Source organism: Pan paniscus, chromosome 4, assembly GCF_029289425.2.
Source record: "Pan paniscus chromosome 4, NHGRI_mPanPan1-v2.0_pri, whole genome shotgun sequence".
NCBI lineage: Eukaryota > Metazoa > Chordata > Mammalia > Primates > Hominidae > Pan > Pan paniscus.
Genome location: NC_073253.2, coordinates 167407706 through 167422934, shown reverse-complemented (window position 1 = coordinate 167422934; position 15229 = coordinate 167407706). Strand labels below are relative to the sequence as shown.

Here is a 15229-nt window from a genome sequence, read left to right as displayed (position 1 = left end):
GTTTCTTTGAGGACTGAGTTCTCTGGACCATAAGCTCTGCTGTACATGAAGTTTAGAAAAAGGAACATTAACCACCAAACGTCTTTATTTTCTTTTGGAGAGAGGACATGGGCCCTGATGTAACTGGGGTCAGGGAAGAGGCTCTTGTACTAAAAGGATTATTTCTGGAATTTGATTATGGACGCTTTTATTCTCCATTATTGTCATGATAATTAAGAGTTAATTGTGGTTTAGTGAAATTAACTCAGGTGTGTTGCAGGTTAACATATAAAAAAAATTATTGCTTAATAAGTAGATTGTTGGGAAGGGAAAGACTTTTTCCTAAGGGTGTTGGCACAGATCCCTAGCTTTTCAAACATACTGTGGTAGTGAGTTAGGTTTGGGGGATGTGTGGAGGGCTTGGTTTGGTTTCTCGAGACAGGTTCTTGCTTTATCGCCCAAGCTGGAGTGCAGTGCCAGATCACAGCTCACTGCAGCCTTGACCTCCCAGGTACAAGTGATCCTTCTACCTCAGCCTCCCAAGTAACTGGGACCACGAGGTGCATGCCACCGCACCCGGCTAATTTTTAAAAATTTTTTAGTAGAGGTGGGTTTTGCCGTGTTTTTAATCTGAATGTGTTGGGTTATGAAAGTTGTTTTATCAATATGGAGTCTTCACATGCTTCTTACAACGGATTTAAACTTTTCATGACAGATTTAGTTACATTCACCAACCAGGCGGGGTGGCTCATGCCTGTAATCCCAGCACTTTGGGATGATGAGGCGAGAGGATTGCTTGAGCCCAGGAGTTGGAGACCAGCCCAGGCAACATAGTGAGACTCTGTCTTTAAAAAAATAAACAAAATAATTACATTCACAGTGTTGTGCAAACATCACCATTTTAGAATAGCTTGACCCTTTCTAAATATCAGCCAGCCTTAGGAAGAAAAAGATTTTTAAAAAATCTTTTGACTATTTGAAATACTATACTTTCCTTTTTTCCTCTGAATCCATCTCTTATGTATGCAAGTAATTATGTGTCTATCAATAAAACCTTCCTTATTAGGTGTATTACTTCTTTGAAGGAATTTGGGAGATTTTTATAAGAGACTGTAGAATATGGAAGTGGCTTAATTCACATTATAAGCTTTGCATTATCTGTTGTTTTGGGATTAATTGTTGTATTTTCCTTTGGCATATACCTTGCCTAGAATTTAGTTCTTGAGCTCCAGCTACTTAGGCTTTTTTCAAATAAAAAAACTTTTATTTTTATATTTTATTATTGAGATAGTATCTTGCTCTGTCACCCAGGCTGAAGTACTGTGGCATGATCATAGATTACTGCAGCCTTGAACTCTTGGGCTCAGGCAGTCATCTGGCCTCAGCCACATGAGTAGTTAGGCTGGTTTTTGTTTTTTTGTTTTTTTTGAGATGGAGTCTTGCTCTGTTGCCCAGGCTGCAGTACAGTGGCACGATCTCTGCTCACTGCAGCCTCTGCCTCCCAGGTTCAAGAGATTCTCCTACCTTAGCCTCCGGAGTAGCTGGGATTACGGGTGCCCACCACCACGCCCAGCTAATTTGTTTGTATTTTTAGTAGAGACGGGGTTTCACCAGGTTGGCCTGGCTGGTCTTGAACTCCTGACCTTTAAGTAATCCGCCCGCCTGTGCTTCCCAAAGTGTTGGGATTACAGGTGTGAGCCACTGTGCCCAGCCTACTTTTTTTTTTAATGCCTACTTTTAATCAAGACAGGTATGTCATAGAAGTTATGTAAGATTATTTAACAGTTCCAAGCTTCCATGCTCCTAGAATTTCCCATTGTTTTGACTTTTTTTTTTTTTTGAGACGTCGTTTCGCTCTTGTTGCCCAGGCTGGAATGCAATGGCACGATCTCAGCTCACTGCAACCTCCGCCCTCCCGGGTTCAAGCAGTTCTCCTGCCTCAGCCTCCCAATTAGCTGGCATTACCGGCGTGCGCCACCATGCCTGGCTAATTTCATATTTTTAGTGGAGATGGGGTTTCACCGTGTTGGTCAGGCTGGTCTTGAACTCCTGAGTTAACGTGAGCCACCTCGCCCAGCCTGTTTTGACATTTTCAGACATTCTGTATGGTTCTCCGCCATACTATAATGACATTGTGATGCTGGAGTTGGCACTTAGGACCTCTAGACAAGCCTTTAGCCATGACATTTGCTAAGGAATTAAATCCTTTATGATTTTTTGAAATAAATATGTGGGCAGAAAATCCAATAAAATTGTATTAATTGAAGACAACCAACAACCTTTTCTTTCTTCACCTCTTTAATGAAAGTATAATGATGTACAAAGTAACTTCTCACTTTCTGAGTGTGTCATTTATTTTGTGCATTCAGTGATATCCTAAGAGAACTGACCGTGGTGGTCACAAGTTTCCAGGTTTACAGAGAATAACTGAATGCTGGACATTCATTCCTTTAGTCTCTATTCCAGAATGTCTTGAGAACATCATGGAGTTCTTTCAGATACCCATTTATAGCAGCCTTACAGACACCTACTCAGTGAGTAACAATGGTTTTTGAATAGCATCTACCATTTATCCAGTATTTATTATGTAACAGGTCCTAACAACCTTATGAGGTGGATAGTATCTCTGTTTCATAGATAAAGATTGAAGCCCAGAGCAGTTATTAGGTTAGTGCAAAAATAGTTTTGTTCTTTGCCATTACTTTTAATTGCAAAAACCGCAATTACTTTTGCACCAACCTTTAATAACTTGCTCATCATCACATAGCTTATAACTGGCAGTCAGAGCTTAAACCCAGGGCTGCTATAAAGAATGCTAGTTTTCTGTTTTTCCGTAGTTTACTTTTTTTAAATTGTGACAAAATTGGCCAGGCCCAGTGGCTTACACCTGCAATCGCACCACATTGGGAGGCCAAGACAGGTAGATCACTTGAGGTCAGGAGTTCAAGACCAGCCTGGCCAACATGGAGAAACCCCATCTCTACTGAAAATACAAAAATTAGCCGGGTGTGGTGGCGAGTGCCTGTAATCCCAGCTACTCAGGAGGCTGAGGCAGGAGAATCGCTTGAACATGGGAGGCAGAGGTTGCAGTGAGCCAGGATCACGCCATTGCACTCCAGCCTGGGTGACAGAGTGAGACTTGGTCTCAAAATAAATAAATAAAAATAAAATTGTGGCAAAACATATAACAGAATTACCGTCTCAACCATTTTTAAATGTGTAATTCAGTGGCATTGATTATATTCACAACGTTGTGTGGTCCTATATGTAGAATCATAAAATATTTGCCCTTTTGTTTGTGGTTTATTTACTTACCATAAAGTCTGCCGTGTTCATCCTGTTGTAGCATGTATTTGTACTCTATCCTTTTTATGGCTAAATAATATTCCATTGTATGTATATACCGCTTTTTTTTTTTTTTTTTTCCCCTGAGGCAGAGTCTCACTCTGTCGCCCAGGCTGGAATGCAATGGCGTGATCTCAGCTCGCTGCAACCTCTGCCTCCCAGGTTCAAGCCATTCTCCTGTCTCAGTCTTCCGAGTAGCTGGGATTATAGGTACGCACCACCACGCCTGGCTAATTTTTTGTATTTTTAGTAGAGATGGGGTTTCACCATGTTGGCCAGGCTGGTCTCCAACTCCTGCCCATGTATATACCACTTTTTTTTTTTAGCCATTCATCTGTTGGACATTTGGGCTGCTTCCAGATTTTGGTGTGAATGATGCAGCTCTGAACTTTGGTGTACAAGTGTCTGTTTTCAATCTCCGTTTCCAGTTCTTTCAGCTGGATAGGAGTGGAATTAATGGGTCATATGGTAATTCTGTGTTTACCTTTTTGAGAAACTACCAGATTATTTTCTACCACTTATTCTTACCAGCAGTGTATGATGGTTCCAGTTTCTCTCTTTTCACCATCACTTGTTATATTCCATTTTTTAAATTACAGCAATTCTGAAGTAGTATCTCTTAGTTTGATTTGCATTTTCCTGATGAGTAGTGGTGTTGAGCACCTGTTTTCATGTCCATTTATATATCTTCCCTGGAGAAATATTTATTTATGCCCTTTGCTCATTTTTTGAGTTGTTTGGCTTTTTTTTTTTTTCTGAGTTGTAAGAGTTTTATATATTCTGGATATTGAACCCTTATCAAATATATGATATGCAGATATTTTCCCCCATTCTGTGAGTTGTCTTTTCATTCTCTCGATGGTGTCCTTTCATGTACAAAGTTTTTTTGTTGTTGTTGTTGTTGTTTTTTAATAGAGTCTCGCTCTGTTACCCATGATGGAGTGCAGTGGCGTAATCATGGCCTACTGCAGCCTCTACCTCCGGGGGCTTAGCCAATCTTCCTGGTTCAGCCTCCTGAGTAACTGGGACCACAGGTGTGCACCACCACAGCCAGCTAATTTTTAAATTTTTGTAGAGACGGGGTCTTTCTGTGTTGTTGAGGCTGGTCTCAAACTCCCGGGCTTAAGGGATCCTCCCTCCTTGACCTCCCAAAATGCTGGGATTACAGACGTGAGCCACCGTGCATCACCTAAAGTTTGTAATTTTAATGATGTCCGATTTATCTATTTTTTTCTTCTGTTGCTTGTGCTTCTAGTTTCAGTTTTAAATATAAAGTAACCTTTCACTGATGTATACAGAATAGATCTATAGCCAATAATTTGCAGATCTCACAGCTAACATTTGCTTTCTCAACAAGAAGTGGAAAATTTTTATTTCCTCTGTCTGATCTGATGAAAGGTTATTAGCAGTGAAATGGTTTATAGAAGTTGACAATTCAGTTAACAGGGTAGCTAAAAAAGAAAAAAAGTTGACAAAAGTAATTCATAAATGTACTTCGTCTTCTTTTTGTTCCCTTCTTTTTTTTTTTTTTTTTTTTTTTTTGAGACAGAGTCTGCTTTGTCACCCAGGGTGTAGTACAGTGGCATGATCTCAGCTGATTGCAATCTCCGCCTCCCAGGTTGAAGCAATTCTCCTGCCTCAGCCTCCCGAATAGCTGGGATTACAGGTGCGCACCTCCACACCGGGTAATTTTTGTATGTTTAGTAGAGACGGGGTTTCACTGTGTTGGCCAGACTGGTGTCGAAATCCTGACCTCAAGTGATCCCCTGCCTCAGACTCCCAAAGTGCTGGAATTACAGTTGTGAGCCACTGTGCCTGGCCATTTTGTTTCCTTTTTTTGTCTTCTTCCTTCCCTTCCTCCCTTCTCTCCCCCTTTCCCTTTCTTCCCTCTTTCCCTCCCTCCCTTTCTTTGTCTCTGCACCCCAATAATGAACCTTACAAATGAAAGCATCTGTCCTAAGGAACATAATGCAACTGGCCCACATGTACGGGGTCAGAAGGCGTGGGGGACTGATCTTCGCCCCAGTTGATTCTCCAGCTCAGTTTGTAAACTGATAGTACATGAGTCACATCCAGTCAACAAACATGCTTTATTTGGCCGGTATGATGTTTTTAAAAACATACCAGATAGAAGAATGGTTATGAAGTAAAGCTTGGAAGTGGTTGTAAACAATACATGCATGGGGTAATCGTTGGTAAAGTGGCTGCTTTGGCTTGAGCAGTGTGTGTGAGAGAAAATGATGGAGAAACTGGACAGGTATTGCGTAGGATGTTAGTGTGGACTCTTGAAGAGAAGTGCTTATGTGATGAAAAGAGTGTACTGACTGCTAAATATCATTCACTAAATATTAGTTGAACCACTATTATGTACTAGTTACTGGGATTACAACAGGGAAAAAAAAATCTCTGCCCTCAAAGGAATTTACAGTCTAGTACTTTGCTGCTCAGAAAGTTTTGTCTCTGGACCAGCAATATTGGCATCACCTTGGGAGCATGTTAGAAATTCAGAGCCTCAGACCTACAGAATCTGCATTCTCACAAGATTCTCAAGTGATTTCCTATGTACATTAATGTTTGAGAAGCACTGGTATAGGATTGCCTAAAGTGGGAAGGGACTAGGATGAGGAACCCGTGAGGGAAACAAATGGAATGAGTTGGTGATTTATTGGATGTAGGGGTACAGAAGAGAAAAAGAGAAGTAAAATAATACCATGTTTATGAACCTGAGTGACCGGGAATATTGAGGTAGCTTGTCAGGTTTTGTGGAATAAGAAAGATATCTGGGAAAAGCCCTGGTTTAGCATTCAGTATATGTTAAGGTGTAGGTGACAGAAGAATGTCTAAGTGGAGTCACCATGTAGTGTGGTACGGAAATTTAGATAGGGAACTCCTAGATGCTTAGGGCTATGATTGTGGATTTTGGGATCAGCTGGGGTGAGTTGACTGAAGGTGTAAAAGTGAGTGACTGCTAATAAGTAAGTGAAAGAGGAGGAAAATACTAAGAATTGAGTCATGAGAGTTTCATAAAGGGTGAAGCAATAGGAAAATCACCTCTAATCAGGCCTGACACATAGTAAGTAGGTACTTACTGAATTCTGTTGAATTGGGAAAGAGGGAAGCAGGTCTCTGCTTGTGAAACTAATCTGGTTGTATTTAGAACGGATCATTCTTGTAATTTCAGAAAATAATTTGGTTCAGTAACTTGGTTCTAGCTGTGGTGTGATACCGTTTGGCTGTGTTCCCACCCAAATCTCATCCTGAATTGTAGTTTTCATAATCTCCACGTGTCATGGGAGATACCCAGTGGGAGGTAATTGAATCATGGGGGCGGTTACCTCCATGCTGTTCTTGTGATAGTGAGTGAGTTCTCACAAGATTTGTGGTTTTATCAGGGGCTTTCCCCGCTTTTGCTCGGCACTTCTTCCTGCCATGTGAACAAGGACGTGTTTGTTGCCCCTTCCACCGTGATTGTAAGTTTCCTGAGGCCTCCACAGCCCTGCGGAACTGTGAGTCAATTAAACTTCTTTCCTTTATAAATTACCCAGTCTCAGGCAGTTCTTTGTTTTTGAGACGGAGTCTCGCTCTGTTGCACAGGCTGGAGTGCAGTGGCGCAATCTTGGCTCATGGCAAACTCTGCCTGCTGGGTTCATGCCATTCTCCTGCCTCAGCCTCCCAAGTAGCTGGGACTACAGGCGCCCGCCACCATGCCTGGCTAATTTTTTGTATTTTTAGTAGAGATGGGGTTTCACCGTGTTAGGATGGTCTCGATCTTCTGATCTCATGATCCGCCCACCTCGGCCACCCAAAGTGCTGGGATTATAGGCATGAGCCACCACGCCTGGCCTCAGGCAGTTCTTTATAGTAGCATGAGAACGGACTAATACATAGTGTTTGCAAAAATTCTAGCTGTAGTTTGTTACTCATATCCTAAAATAAGGTAGACTTCTTAGGTATACAATTCCAGAATATACCAGTAGCCCTTTTGAGGTTGGTGTGGTTCAGGACAAACACAACATTCTCTATAAGACTTTCTTCACCAAGAATGTCGAGTGTACTTCTTTCTTATGTATTTTCAGTGTCCATTATGTTCTGCACATCATCTAACTGGTTTATTGAATTTTCTTATGCTTCTATTCTTTGGTTTGTGCCAATAGTAAAGAGTAAAACAGCCAGGTGCAGTGGCTCACACCTGTAATCCCAGCACTTTGGGAGGCTGAGGCGGGCGGATCATGAGGTCAGGAGATCAAGACCATCCTGGCCAACATGGTGAAAGCCTGTCTCTACTAAAAATACAAAAATTAGCTGGGCATGGTGGCACGTGCCTGTAGTCCTAGCTACTTGGGAGGCTGAAGCAGGAGAATCGCTTGAACCCGGGAGGCGGAGGTTGCAGTGAGCCAAGATTGCGCCACTGCACTCCAAGCCTGGCGACACAGCAAGGCTCCGTCTCAAAAAAAAAAAAAAAAAAAGTAAAGCAAAATTGAGCATGAGGAGGACTGAAGATTTAGTCTCCTTGTATCCCTAGTGTGACAGTGGAGGTGAAAATCCTTCATATTTTCTGGGTCGGTGAGCTCTGGGGCTTTATGAGAGAGGTGCCTAAAATTTCATACCACTTTGGCAAGAGACTTTTAGGGCATTTACTTGATACAAAGCAGAAGGCAGCAAATTTTACTAGGAGGAGTAGAGTTGTAGGGAGGGGACCAAAAAGAAAATGGGCAGCAAGAAGATATAGGTTGAAAATACAGTGGTACTCTGGGTAGGCAGGTCTGGCAGGTATGAGAACCTAATATATAGGTCAAGGAAGCTACAGTCGGAAAATATTAGACATGAGGAGAGCTGAATCCTCTTTGGGAAAAGTTTTAGCACTAGAGTTTACATTAAAAATTGACATGGGCCATTGTAGCTGCTTCCTGATCATCTACCTTCCGTTGGGCTAGTCCCACTCCATTTTCAATTTTCTATCAATAAAGGATTGGAATTTATGTTGGAAAGCTTTTTTTTTTTTTTTTTTTTTTTTTTTGAGACGTAGTCTCACTCTGTCGCCCAGGCTGGAGCGCAGTGGCACAATCTCGGCTCACTGCAACCTCTGCCTCCTAGGTTCAAGCGATTCTCCTGCCTCAGCCTGAAATAGCTGGGATTACAGGCGTGTGCCACCACGCCTGGCTAATTTTTGTATTTTTAGTAGAGACGAGGTTTCACCACATTGGCCAGGCTGGTTTTTAACTCCTAACCTCAGGTGATCCACCCGCCTTGGCTTCCCAAAGTGCTGGGATTACAGGTGTGAGCCACCATGCCCAGCCAGAAGGCATTTTTAAAGAAGAATCTTGCAGTGGGCATTATTTGAGGATGTTTTCATCTCTAATTTAAATTTATTTAGGAATCAGTTATTAGTGCTGCATTTTATGGACAGAAGCTTTAATCCATTAGACATGATAGCAGTTTTTACTCTTCTAACTTTTGATAGCCCTGGTCTATAATGCCTCTTCTTTGGACAGATTTTTTTTTTTTTTTTTTTTTTTTTTTTTGGAGACGGAGAGACGGAGGCTTGCTGTCTCGCCCAAGCTGGAGTGCAGTGGCACGATCTTGGCTCACTGCAACCTCTGTCTCCTGGGCTCAAGCGATTTTCCTGCCTCAGCCTCCCGAGTAGCTGGGACTACAGGTGTGCGACTACGCTCAGCTAATTTTTGTATTTTTAGTAGAGATGGGGTTTCACCATGTTGGTCAGGATGGTCTCAATCTCTTGACCTTGTGGTCCGCCTGCCTCGGCCTCCCAAAGTGCTGGGATTACAGGCGTGAGCCACCGCGCCTGGCCTCTTTGGACAGATTTTAGTAGATGGGTTTTATTTTTAAATCTGGCTGATTTTATTACTGTATATGCAAAGCTTTGGCAGTACCTTCTTAGTACTACTTTACCCAGGTGAGTCCTCTAATGAGAATGATTATTGAGTATTAAATCACTAGTAACAAAATTTTGCCTTTACATTGATGAATTAATTATATCTCTTGTGGCTTTTGACTAAAACACATTCTTATCTTGTTGCAGGAATACATTAGGTTTATTTAGTTTAAGCAACATAATCAAATTAACCGGACATGATCAATTTGCTGATTTAATGACTCATTTTTTTCCTTACTGCAGACCACCTGAGTGGTTATCTTCATTTGGGGGGCCACTGCACCTGCTTCTCCCCATGCCCCTCATCCCTCGCATCTTTCCGCTTCTGCTTTTCTGGCAGTACTAGGCTGCCAGCAAGCTTTTCTTGAGTCACTGGTAGTTCAAGGACCATAGGCTGAGACTTTACTAATGCATATGTACTTAAAGATGCATGTGTGTTGGCCAAGAACAATCAGCATGTATTTGTCTTGCATCAGCTACTTTGACATGCCGTCAGCAAGAATCAAGTTTGGTTTTTAATATATCCGTATATTGAGCTGAGCGGTTAAATACTGCTGAGTGTACATTGGGTGTTGTGATGCCATATTTTTGCATGTTTGCAGTGAAACTTAGAAGTTTCCATTATTGCTCGTTTTCTGAAGTGGAATTTCTGTTGAAGTTAGACATCTAAGAAAAATGAAATATTTACATGTGAAAATCATTCTAAATGAATTTTATTTGAGTGTGAGGTCATAATTATATTTACATTTGCTCAAAGCTTGACTAAGTAATGAATTAGTGACTTGGGCTTTTCTCATTGAGTTCTTATCCTCACAGTAAAACCTTTAAGTTTTTTTTGCATTTATTGTAGTGGGCTTTTAGGTATAAGCAAGGTGAGACTATTTCTTTGCATTGGTTCAGATCATTTCCATGCTTGTGGGCTATGTGACAGTATCAAAGGAGTGGAGTAACAAATAGTTCAGTTCATTTAATTATGAATCTGCCTTCAACTTAGGGCAACCACTTTATTTCTTGAGTTAAGATGCTTCTTCCTGAAACTTTAAAAAATAGCCTCCGTTATTCCAACTCCCAGCACTTGACGCTAGCTGTAATTAGAGATGTAAATAAGGCCTGCTGTATGATATTAAGTGTCTTATGGCCTACTGGAGGAATCATACATTTAAGTAGAACTTAGGTAAAATTTAAAAAGTCTCTAGAGCAATGAATATTATGTAAGTTCAAGGAGGAGTGGGGGGCAGGGTCAGAAAGCGTCACTGAAACAGTGATACAAGAAGTTGGTCTTTTTTTTTCTTTTGTGATGGAGTCTAGCTCTGTCACCCAGGCTGGAGTGCAGTGGTGTGATCTCGGCTCACTGCAAGATCTGCCTCCTGGGGTCACGCCATTCTCCTGCCTCAGCCTCCGGAGTAGCTTGGACTACAGGCGTCTGCCACCACGCCTGGCTAATTTTTTTATTTTTAGTAGAGACGGGGTTTCACTGTGTCAGCCAGGATGGTCTTGATCTCCTGACCTCGTGATCCACCGGCCTCGGCCTCCCAAAATGCTGGGATTACAGGTGTGAGCCACTGCGCCCAGCCCAAGAATTTGGTCTTAAAAGAGGATTAGATGAAGAAAAGGCAGAGAAGGGCATCATTCTGTATGTAGAGGAAATTACTTGTACAGAGATATGAAAAAACATAGCATTTAGGGGGATTGCTAAGAAGCTTGTAGAGGAGATAGGTGAAATGTGAAGTTATTAAGATATGTTATTAGATTTGGGAAGACAGGATTGCCATAAGTAGACCAAGTTGTGAGACTATATTATAGGTGATATTAGTGAAGTGGTTTAAAATTTTTGTTTTTTGTGCTTCTAACAGACTAATTCCCATGTAATGCTGCATTTTGCAAGGTTATTTTATATAAAATTCTAATGTACTAGGTTATTATAGTCTAACAGAGTTTTATTCTGTTACAATTTTAATGCTACAGGTTGGACATCCCTAATCCAAACTTAGAGGATTTCAGGTTTTCAGATTAGGGATACTCACTTAGTATGTGTGCTGCAAGTATTCAAATCTGAAAAACTCTAAAATTCTAGGCTGGGTGCTGTGGCTCACACCTGTAATCCCAGCACTTTGGGAGGCCGAGGTAGGCAGATCACGGGGTCAGGAGATTGAGACCATCCCGGTCAACATTGAAACCCCGTCTTTTACTAAAATACAAAAAAATTAGCCTGGCGTGGTCGTGGGCGCCTGTAGTCCCAGCTACTCGGGAGGCTGAGGCAGGGGAATTGCTTGAACCCAGGAGGCAGAGGTTGAAGAGCCGAGATCGCACCATTGCACTCCGGCCTGGGCAACAAGAGCGAAACTCCACCTCAAAAAAAAAAAAAAAAAAATTCTAAAATTCTAAATACTTCTAGTTTCAGAACTTTTGAATAAGAGCTACTCAGTCTGTATTATCACAGATTAAGCATAAGAAATGTATTTAAATTAAAAATTAGGCAGGCCAGGTGGTAGCTGTGCCTGTAGTCCCAGCTACTGGTGAGACTGAGATGGGAGGATCTGTTTGAGCCCATGAGTTCAAGGCTGCAGTGAGCCGTGATTGTGCCACTGCACTCCAGCCTTGGTGACAGAGCAAGACTCTGACTCTTGTTTTTTTGTTTTTAAATTGAGACAGAGTCTTGCTCTGTCGCCCAGGCTGGAGTGCAATGGCGTGATCTTGGCTCACTGCAACCTCTGCCTCCTGGGTTCAAGCAATTCTCCTGCCTCAGCCTCCCGAGTAGCTGGGATTACAGGCGTGTGCAACCACGCCCAGCTAATTTTTTGTATTTTTAGTAGAGACGGAGTTTCACCATGTTGGCCAGGCCGGTCTCGAACTCCTGACCTCGTGAACTGCCTGCCTTGGCCTCCCAAAGTGCTGGGATTACAGGCATGAGCCACCGTGCCTGGCCTACCCTGACTCTTAAAGAAAAAAAAAATGTGTTTAACTTTTTTTTTTTTTTTTTTTTACATGCACATGTATATGTTTGTTACAGAATCAGTCTGTGTCTCTTAGTTCCCAGTTTTCTGGCATATGGAAAGAGTTTGGTCTAAGATTCTTCAGACCGCTTGGGTTTTAATCTTGTTACGAGAAGAGGCCTCCATTAGCTGTGTGCGACTCAATTTCTTTCATTGTTGAAAGGAGTGGATGGATAGACCATCTTTACCAAGGTTACATCTAATTCTTTTTTTCCAACTTTTAATTTTTTTTTTTTTTTTTTTGAGACAGGGCCTCACTCTGTTGCCCAGACCGGAGTGCGGTGGTGCAGTCTCGGCTCACTGCAACCTCCGCCTCCCAGGCTCAAGTGATTCTCCTGCCTCAGCCTCCCGAGGAGCTAGTATTACAGGCGCACACCACTACTGCCTGGCTAATTTTTGTGTTTTTAGTAGAGATGGGGTTTCACCGTGTCAGCCAGACTGCTCCAACTCCTAACCTTAAATGATCCACCTGCCTTGGCCTCCCAAAGTGCTGGGATTACAGGCATGAGCCACCCCGCCCCGCCCAAACTTTTTAAATGACAATTTTCAAACATACTGAAAAGTTGGAAGACTCTAGTACAGAAACCCTTGAACGCCTGTCACCTATATTAAACAAATGATATTTTGTCATATTTATATATCTTTTTTGATATATATTCCTTTGTATCTCTTTTTTTTTTGCACTTAACTGTTTGAAAGTGAATATAGACATCATGACACTTCAATGTGAATCTCTTAAAAGTAAAGCTGTTCTCCTACATAACCACAGTACCATTATCACTGCTAAGAAAGATTATTATATCTTCATGTCCTCTGAGATCTAGTCCATAGTCCAAATCCCTTAATTGTCCTCAAAATGTCTTTTATAACTGGGTTTTTTCCCCCAAATCAGATCTTATCAGCATTTAGACATTGCATTTGTCACTTCAATCTTTTAAAACCCGGAACTCCTCCTCCTCTCCTTCCCTATGACATTCTCTTTTTTTAAGATGGAGTCTCACTTTGTTGCCCAGGCTGGAGTGCAGTGGCATGATCTCTGCTCACTGCAACCTCTGCCTCCTGGGTTCAAGCAATTCTTCTGCCTCAGCCTCCTGAGTAGTTGGGGAATACAGGTGCGCGCCACCATGCCTGGCTAATTTGTCTATTTTTTGGTGGAGACGGGGTTTTACCATGTTGGCCAGGCTGGTCTTGAACTCCTGACCTCAAGTGATCTGCCACGCCCGGCCGACATTGACTTTTTGAAGAGTCTCGTAGAATGTACCACAATCTGGATTTGTCTGAATGTGGCCTTGTATCATTTAATGTGTGCTGTAGCCTCTGTTTTCCCTGGAAATCAGGTAGATTTAATTCTACAGAGGATGGTTGAACTATTTTCCAGGCTACAGTAGATCCACACTCTTCCCACTTCTCTTTTTCTACGTTCCAACTAGGATAATCTTTCATTATTGACCAACTCTGAGCGTTTTTCTCAGTTTTCTACCCAGAAATAATCCTGCCGTTTTCTGAACTTCCTTAGTACTATTCTTATAGTACTTATCCTCTCCACTCTACTTAAAAAAAAAAAACTTCTATCATGGCTATTTTTATACATTACTTATCTTCGCACAATGTAAGCTGCATTGGACCTGGGGCAGAGACTGGTTCTCTCATAATGCTTTAGGATCAATTATCATTCGTGTGGAACACATCTTTGACTTTATAATGGCATTGGAGAGAAAATAATATCTCTTAATAGAAGCCTTTCTTAGTTCTAGAACAGAAGCTTTGTTAAATAGGACCACAGAGTATAATGAAAAGATCTGGGAGTCAGAAGAACCCTTGAGTGCTAGTTCCACTCATCTTCCGTTTCTTTATGACCTTAAATAAGTCAGTTGACTTCCCAGCTTTCGTTTTTAAGTATGTTAGATGAAATCAGTAGATTCAGACATTAACATGGAATCTTCTTTTTTTAAAATCTGACATTGAACACTAACATAGCCTCAGCATTTGATTTCTTTATATTTTATTTTGATGGTGTGGAATCAGTAAAGTCCGGTACACAAAAAAATTTTTAAACATGATTTAGAGTCTCATAAAGTTCTGTAGGAGATTTTAAGTTTGAATCACCAACATCATCAGCTGTACTCAGAAGTTAAACACGTCATGTCAAGCAGTTATGACTTAAGTTATATTTTCTCCGAGTATTGTTTATTTACTTTGTGTTGATGAGAGCGTATACTGAGCAGATGCATCTGAGCTTGCTGTGACATTTAGTGGAACCTAGACATCCATGTACTGTGTTAATGTGCTCACTTGTACAGTTTTACGGGACTGGATGTATACATGCCTGTATTAACAAAAGACACCATGCAGACCTGTGGTTTTCCCAGTCAGTAACACATTTGCAGGAAGTTTCCTAAATTTCATATATGCGTAAAGATGGCAAGAAAAGCTTCATTCCAATGCCTTTACAATCATTTTGACCTGGTGGCATAAGCTAACATGTCTCATGATGGTCTTCATATTAGAAACTTAACATTTGTGGAACTTTTTATTATAGTTCTTAAAAATAGCAAAAATAGGTTTTACAGAGTAATCTCAGTTGTGTTTATGGATCTCTGAAGCAGGTGTTTCTTTTGTTCTCTTGGGTTCTTTGGAACCAGTTTTTAAAATCATACGGTAAGATTCTAGGAAAAACCTTTTTTTTTTTTTTTTAAAGAGAGGCTCTCTGTTACCTAGTGGAGTGCAGTGGTGTGATCAGAGTTCACTGCAGTCTCAAACTCCTGGGTGGTCAAGCAATCCCCTGCCTCAGGCAGCCTCTGGGGTAGCTAGGATTATAGGCTCACACCACTGCACCTGGCTGATCTCTAAATTTTTTTTGTATAGATGGTGTCTTGTTTTGTTGCCCAGGCTGATCTTGAAATCCTGGCTTCAAGTGATCTGCCCTGCCTGGGCCTCCCAAAGTGTTGGGATCACAAGCATGAGCTACTGCAGCCGGCCAACTTTTGGCTGCTTAATGTACTGTAAGTGAAGTTGTTTG

At 41.5% G+C, this 15229-nt stretch overlaps 1 protein-coding gene across 4 annotated transcripts in view; it reads left to right on the top strand.

Annotated features, from left to right (window-relative positions):
- Positions 1-15229, top strand: part of UBTD2 (ubiquitin domain containing 2) — a 75333-nt gene that overhangs the window by 1890 nt on the left and 58214 nt on the right. The window contains exon 1 of one of the 4 annotated variants that reach the window (XM_055112873.2): positions 3216-3534. The exons of 2 other annotated variants lie outside the window; for them this stretch is intronic. The gene's annotated coding sequence lies outside the window, so the exon portion shown is untranslated. Of the gene's footprint in view, positions 1-3215; positions 3535-11849; positions 15213-15229 lie in introns of those variants that run through there. One more of the 4 variants, XM_003813991.6, reaches the window with a different exon arrangement.